The sequence below is a fragment of the Notamacropus eugenii genome, chromosome 6 (assembly GCF_028372415.1).
Source record: "Notamacropus eugenii isolate mMacEug1 chromosome 6, mMacEug1.pri_v2, whole genome shotgun sequence".
Lineage (NCBI taxonomy): Eukaryota > Metazoa > Chordata > Mammalia > Diprotodontia > Macropodidae > Notamacropus > Notamacropus eugenii.
In genome coordinates, this window is record NC_092877.1 from 250,712,692 (window position 1) to 250,721,118 (window position 8,427).

Consider the following 8,427-nt stretch of genomic DNA (forward strand, 5'->3'; position numbering starts at 1 on the left):
TTAAAACTTTCAGGTCCAGAAGGCAAAGCAAAGATGGTAGAGTAGAAAGATGCACCTATTCTAGTTAACCCCCCATAGCCCATAAAATACCTGTAAAAATGACCCTAAACAAATTCTAGAGCAGCAGTAGGAACAAAACGACAGAGTGAAAGAGATTTCCAGCCCACTACAGTCTGGAAGGCCAACAGGAAAGGTCTATCACACCAGGCTTGCAGTAGAGCGCAGTCCATGGAAGACAGCCCACCTTTGGCCAAGTGGCTTGGAAGGGACAGGACTAGAGCAGTCTTCAAGGGGTGGAATCCCCAGCAACATTTGCAGTTCCCAGATTACTCAAACCATAGAAGCTAAAGGCATTTTCAAAAGTCAGTGAAAAAGTGCTTTCACCAGGGTGGGAAGGGAAAGTGATCTGGCCCCAGCAGCCCCAGGGCAGCATAAGTTGCTGCAGCACGGTATCCATTTTGGGAACCCTCAACATAAAGACCCTGGGGAGTTTGCTCGACTGATCAGGATCTCAACCCTGAGTGGAGACCCTGGGGTTTCAGGAGGAGTGCTGGCTGGTGTGGTGGAGCTGGTGGAGGCACTGGAGAGAGAATTCTACTCACAGATACTGGGCAGAAAAGCTTGTGGTGGGCAGAAAAGCCAGATCAGAGTGCATGCCAGGAGAGGAGTAAATTCCTTTCCAGTAAGTGTACCACCTTGGAGGAACAGAGAATTTACAGGTCCCAAGAGTATACATTCAATCTGACAAAGAACTCAAAAGTCAAGTAACTGGCTGGGAAAATGCCCAAAATAGGGGAAAAAATAGATTATAGAAGGTTACTTTCTTGGTGAACAGGTATTTTCTTTCATCATTTCTAATGAGGAAGAATAATGCATACCATAAGAGGAAGACATAAAAGTCAAGGCTTCTACATCCAAAACCTCCAAAATAAATATCCAGTGGTCTTAGGCCATGGAAGAGCTTCAAAAGGATTTTGAAAACTAAGTAAAAAAGGTGGAGGAAAAATTGGGAAGAGAAATAAGAGCTCTGCAAGAAAATCATGAAAAATGAGTCAACAGTTTGCTAAAGGAGACCCAAAAACATACTGAAGAAAATAACAACTTTAAATATAGACTAACCCAATTGGTAAAAGAAGTCCAAAAAGCCAATGATGAGAAGAATCCTTTAAAAAGCAGAATTAGCCACAAGGAAAAGGAGGTTCAAAAATTTATTGAAGAAAATAGTTCTTTAAAAATTACGATAGAGCAGATGGAAGCTAATGACTTTATGAGAAACTAAGAAATTACAAAACAAGAAAAAGAATGAAAAAATGAAGACAATGTTAAATATTTAACTGGAAAAACAACTGACCTGGAAAATAGGTCCAGGAGAGACAATTTAAAAATTATGAAACTACCTGAAAGCCATCACCAAAAAAAGAGCCTAGACATCATCTTTCATGTGATTATCACGAAGAACTGCCCTGATATTCTAGAACCAGAGAGTAAAATAAATATTTAAAGAATCCACCAAACACTTCCTGAAATAAATCAGAAAAAAGAAACTCCTAGGAATATTCTAGCCAAATTCCAGAATTCCCAGGTCAAGAAGAAAATATTGCAAGCAAACAGAAATAAACAATTCAAGTATTGTAGAAATACAATCAGGATAATACAAGATCTAGCACCTTCTACATTAAGGGACTGAAGGGCTTAGAATATAATATTCCAGAAGTCATACAAACTAAGATTAAAACCAAGAATCACCTACCTAGCAAAACTGAATATAATACTTCAGAGGAAAAATGGTCATTTAATGAAATAGAGGACTTCCAAAAATTTTTGATGAAAAGACCAGAGCTGAATAGAAAATTTGACTTTCAATCACTAGAATCTAGAGAAGCATGAAAGGGCAAACAGAAAAGAGAAATCATAAGGGACTTACTAAAGTTGAACTGTTTACGTTCCTACATGGAAAGATAACATTCGCAACTCTTGAGAGTTTTTTCAGTATTTGGGTATTTGGAGGGATTATATACATATAGACAGAGGACAGAGGATGAGTTGAATAGGAAAGGATGATATCTAAAAAATAATTAAGAGATGAGAGAGGAATATATTGGGAGGAAAAAGGGAGAAAGTGAATAGGGCAAATTATCTTTCATAAAAGATGCAAAAAAAGTTTTTTTTTCAATTGAGGGGAAAAGAGGGGAGGTTAGAGGAAAAAAGTGAAGCTTACTCTCATCACATTTGACTAAAGAAGGGAATAACATGCACACTCAATTTGGTATTAAAATCTATCTTACACTATAGGAAAGTAGGGCAGAATGGGATAAGTTGGGTGTGTGGAGATGATGGAAGGGAGGGCAGATGAGAGGAGGGAGTAATTAGAAGTAAACACTTTTGGGGAGGGACTAGGTCAAAAAAGAGAACAGCATATATGAGGGGCAGAATAGGATAGAGGGAAGTATAGTTAGTCCCTCACAACATGACTATTATGAAAGTCTTTTGCATAACTAAACATGTATAGCCTATATTTCTTGGCTTACCTTCTCAGTGGTGATGAATGGGGAGGGCAGAAGGGAGAGAAATTGTAACTCAAATTTTAGGAGCAAATGTTGAGAATTGTTTTTGCATGCAACTGGAAAACTAGAAATAATGGGGTATAGAAATATATCTTGCCCTACAAGAAAAGAGAGAAAATAGCGATAAGGGAAGGGAGGATTGTGATAGAAGGGAGGGCAGACTGAGGGAAGGGGTTATCAGAATGCATGGTGTCGTAAGATGTGAAGAGGGGAGAGATGGGGAGAAAATCCCGAACTCAAAAATCTTATGGAGATGAATGTTGAAAGCCAGAAATAAATAAATTAATTAATTAAAGACAAACTCTTCCAGTTCCAAATTGTGTCCCTTCCTCCCTTCTGGCCATCCCCATTGAGAAGGTAAGCAATTTTATATAGATTCTATATGTGTGGTCATGGAAAATATTTTCATATTAGTGATATTGTGGAAGAAAACAGATTCCCCCAAAAGAAACAACTAAAAACAAAGTATAAAAAAGTATGCTTCAATCTGTATTCAAAAATCACTAATTCTTTTTCTGGGGATGGATAGCATCCTTCATCATAAGTTCTTCAGAGTTGTCTTGGATCATCATATTTCTGAGAATAGCTAAGTCAATCATAGCTGATCATCTTGTAATATTGCTGTTACTTTACACCTAGTACAATTTATTTTGTATCAGCTCAAGTTAGTCTTTCCATGTTGTTTTTTTTTTTTTGAGAACAACCTGTTTATCATTTCTTACAGTACAATAACATTCCATCATAATCACATACCACAAATTACTCTATAGAATGACTGAATCAATTCACAACTCCATCAATGGTACATTAATGTTTCATTTTTTCCCACATAACCTCCAATATTTTTCACTTACCTTTTCTATCCTATTAGTGAATCTAATGGCTATGAGATACTATCTCAGAATTGTCTTAATTTGCATTTACCTATCACTAGTGAGTTACAGTATTTTTTCACGACTTTAGATACTTAATCTGCAAACTATTTATATCTTTTAATCATTTATCAATTATGGAATGACTCTTAATTTTGTAAATTTGACTCAGTTCTCTACAGGTTTGAAAAATGAGACACTCATTTCAAATATTTTTTTCACAGTTCCTATTGTTAATTGTATTTCTCTCCATCCTATCCCTCCATTTGTTCTATTCTTTCTCTCCTTTCATCTTGTCCCTCCTCAAAAGTGTTTTGCTGCTGACTACCTCCTCCCCCAAACTGCCCTCCCTTCCATCCATGTGTCCCTTTATCCTATTTCATAACTCTCCTAATTTCCTATTTCGTAAGATACCTACTTGAGTGTGTATGACATTTCCTCTTTGAGGCAATTCTCATGAGAATAAGGTTCACTTAGTCTACCTTATCTCCCTTTTCTTCCCCTTCATTGTAAAATCATTTTATTGCTTCCTTTATGTTAGATAATTTGCCCCATTCTTCCTTTTCCTTTTTCCTAGTCCATTCCTCTTTTGCCCCTTAATTTATTTTATTTTTTCACACAACTTCTTTTCATATTCAACTCACATGTGTGCCCTATGTCTAGATGATATACTCCTTTAAATTGCCCTAATATTGAAAAAAGTTCTTATGAGTTACATGTATCATCTTCCCATGTAGGAATGTAAACAGTTTAATCTTACTGATCCCTGTATGCTTTCTGTTTCTCTTTCTTGTTTACATTTTTTATGCTTCTCGAGTCTTGTGTTTGAAAGTCAAACTTTCTATTCAGCCCTGGTCTACTATTTCATTCATTCATTCATATACACAGTTTTGCTGGATAGGTGATTCTTGGTTTTAATCCTAGCTCCTGTGTCCTCTAGAATATCATATTCCAAGCTTTCTAATCCTTTAAGGAAGAAGATGCTAAATATTGTGTTATCCTGACTTGATGATACTTGAATATATTCCATGGATGATACTCCATGATACTTGAATTGTTTCTTTCTGGCTGCCTGTGATATTTTCTCCTTGGCCTTTGAGTTTTGAAATTTACTATAATATTCTTGGTATTTTTCATTTTGGGGTCTCTTTCAGAAGATGATTGATGGATTTTTTCAATTTTTATTTCACTGTATGGTTTTTGAATATCAGTGCAGTTTTCCTTGATAATTTCTTGAAAGATGGTGTCTAACCTCTTTTTGGGGGGATGATGGCTTTCAGATAGTCCAATAAAATTTCAATTTCTCTCCTGGATCTATTGTCCAGCTCAGTTGTTTTTCCAACAATGTATTTCACATTGTCTTCTATTGTTTTCATTCTTTTGGTTTTATTTTATTGCTCATTGACTTCTCATAAAGTCATTAGCTTCCATTTGTTTAATTCTATTTTTTAAGAAATTATTTTCTTCAGCTAGCTTTTCCATTTGACCAATTCTACTTTTTAATTTTTTTTCTTCAGTGAATTCTTGAGCCTCTCTTTCCATTTCATGAATTCTGCTTTTTAAGGCATTCTTCTCATTGACTTTTTCTACCTTTTACCATTTGGCTAGTCTGTTTTTGAAAGACTTCTTTTCTTTAGTATTATTTTGTGTCTTCTTTACCAAGATTTCTTTTCTGTTGCTTGCTCATTTTTCCTGCCTATTACTTGGCTTTTAACTCTTTGTTAAAGTAGGACTCTTTTTTCAGGGTGGAGGGCACATTGTTCCAAGCTTTAGCTGTTTTGGGCAGCACTTTTCAGAGATACTTCTAGGGAACTATAAGTTTTCAGTTCTTCCAAGATGATATGGTTTGAGGAGAGGTGTTCACTTCTCTCTTGCCCTGTGCTCTAATCTGTGAGTGACTAAAAGCACTCTTTTCTGTCCTGGAATTGTGATGAGATTCTCTACTCCACTATGGTCACAAGCTGTGGTGTGCTAACGCTCCCCTTTGCCATAGGGCTGTTACCCAGGATTGCAACTGGGATCAGAATATGAGCAAAAAAGCAGAGTCCTGGCTCAGTGTCAGCAAAAAAAAAAAAAAAAAAAACCCTGACATTTTTTGTCTGAACTGTTGTTTGACCCCTTTACAATCTGTAGGCTAGGAATTCTGAAAGCAGTAGCTTCTTCTGTTGATTCAGTGCTCCCAAGGTCTGCTCCTGGTTTGCTGGGTCTGGGTCTGGGATGGCACAACCAGCCTTGGAGTGTGCTTTACTCTCTCCTAGATGTGACAAACTTTTCCTGGTGACATTGTAAGTTGTCTTTGACTGGAATATTATTTCACCTCATCGTTCTGTGGGTTGTGCTGCTCCAGGAATTGTTTTATGGTATTATTTAATAATGTTCAGAAGGGTTTGGGGGAGAGCTCAGTTGAATCCCTGCCTTTTCTCTACCATCTTGATTCTGTCCCTGCCAAATACATTTCCAATAAACTCTATTCCTTTGGTCCTTCATCTCAGAATGATACACCAAGCCACTCACAACAAATTTGTCTTAATCCTTAACAGAGAGGCCTAGAGGTGGTTTTGCAAAATAATCAGGACATTCAGTAATGCATAAAGTAGGAGGCTTTTCATGGTCTATTTTTTATTTTCATAATGAAGGGAGAATTAAGGCCTAAAATAAAATACAGAGGAACAAGAATATAGGGAAACAATTAGGAAAAGTTTTAAACAAATTGGTTGCTTGCCCTCAATTCTTTAGTCCACAGCAGTAGAGAATTAATAAAAAAAGATCATTGATAGACTTTCAGAATGACCATCTTTGAACTTGACACACCTAGATGTGCTAAGAACTTTGTCACTAATGTTTAGTGCAGGATACCATAGCCCTTGAGCACATAGGTAGCACAGTGGATTAATCAATGGGCCTGGAATCAGGAAGATTCGTGTTCAGATCTAGCCTCATACACTTACTACCTGTCTGACCCTGGACAAATCACCAGAGAAGGCACTGATTGTCTCACTTCCAAAATGAGCTGAAGATGGAAATGGAAAAATAACTTCAGTAACTTTGCCAAGAAAACCTCAAGGGGGTCATGAAGAGTTTGATACAACTGAAAAATACTGAGCTACAACAATAAAAATCTTCCTTACAGTCAAAATACTGTGTGGTACCCACTGGTTGTACACAGATTTGGAGATCTCTAGCTTTGCTTAATTTGATTGTTTTTTCAACTCCAATATCATTGGATGGTAAACTCTAACTATCAGTAAACAAAGTCATAACTTGGAAATTTTGGACCTGAAATAAGGGGCAGGGAAGGATTTTCTGACTTGGGGAGTGGGGGTAGGAAGGTTAAGAGATAGATCCCACATCTTGGTGTAAAACTAGGCAAAGAGAAGAATTCAACCCCTTATGTCATCTCGTTACTTCCATCTGATGCAATAAATTTTGTACTTACTCTGTCTAAGGTGCTGGAGATGTAAAAACATGTTTCTACTTTCAAAGAATTTACATGTTACTAAAGGACACAACATTAAAAATACATCAATACATATGATATAACCTGAGGAGAAACAGAGGATTAATGTGCAAGTGAATGAGCAAGGCTTCCTATAGGCAGTAACACTTGTGCAAAAGTTTAAGGGAGACAGGAATTATAACAGGCAAATAACAAGAAGAGAATGGAATCTAGGTCTAGGAAACAGGACATAGAACGCTAAATTTGAGAAATAACAAATAGGCAAATTTGTCTGGAAAAGAGAGCATGTGTCCTTGATCTATGGGGTTAATTAAAAAGGTTTAGATAAAATGATCATTCTTTCTTTCCTGTTACCAAACTTTTTATCAGCAAATGTTCTCTACATGGGTAGTTATGTGCTACTAAAAGAAGTAACCAAAATCCAATATACAAATCAAATATATTCCAGAAAATGTTGTTGAAGAAAATAATAGCTATTGGAGTCTCAAACAGATGGTGAATAAAGAAAGAAAGAATAAAACGTGCCATGCACTACTTGGGTGGTTCCAGGTAAAAAAAAAAAAAACGGACTTCTCTAGGCTTTTTAAATTCCTGGTACTCTGCTATCTTTTTACATTCAAAGTATCAGCACTTCTATTACTAGGACATCTTCAGCAGCAATTCATTCTGACCATATATACTTATAGAGAGGAAAAATATCTTAATCTCTGATGCTTCTTACCAGTAAATGCTTTATTATCTGTCTTGAAGGGATAGAAATTCCAATTCCTCAGGACATATATAGTTAAACTCTGGAATATCTATATGTATATCTATATCTATCTATCTATCTATCTATCTATCTATCTATCTATCTATCTATCTATATGTATATAATAATTTCTCATTTGAGTAACTTAGCCTTTACACACACTAAGGACTCTTGGTAGTTAGTGATGAAGGTGGCTGCTATCTGTAGTGAGAAAACCTATAATCAGCTCTTTTTGCCTAATTAACTTGAAGCTGTCACAACTTGGGAGGCAACTCTTACCTTTAAGCAGGCAGATTTCTCAAAGTGTTAAATACACTGATAAAAACTAACAAAAGGAAAAGCAAACAAAAAGAACCCAGGCTTTCTATGCATCACAACTATAAAAATAGGTCAAATTATTTTGTCATGATTTTATAGGAGACTTCAGATTTTGCTAATTATATACCGTTTTCAAGAAAATGATGGCTATATATTTTAAAATTATTTTTTTTAGGATATCTATACTAATTTAACATCAAATACAGCGAACAAAACCTTTCATGTTACTGTAGTTTTGAAGCATTTCTCATCAGTGTTCACCAATAGTTATCAAGTATGCTAAAGCTCTGATTACCCTGGTATCACTTTTGCAGTGTGGAAATTTATTGATAGAAGAATTCTTTCAGGTACCACCCAGGTTTTCTTAGAATTCCAAATATGAAACCATAAAAATTGATATTATCACATTATATAGCTTTTTAGGCCTTGAGGAGATAACTAATAATTTCTTAGTAATTTTCTGCC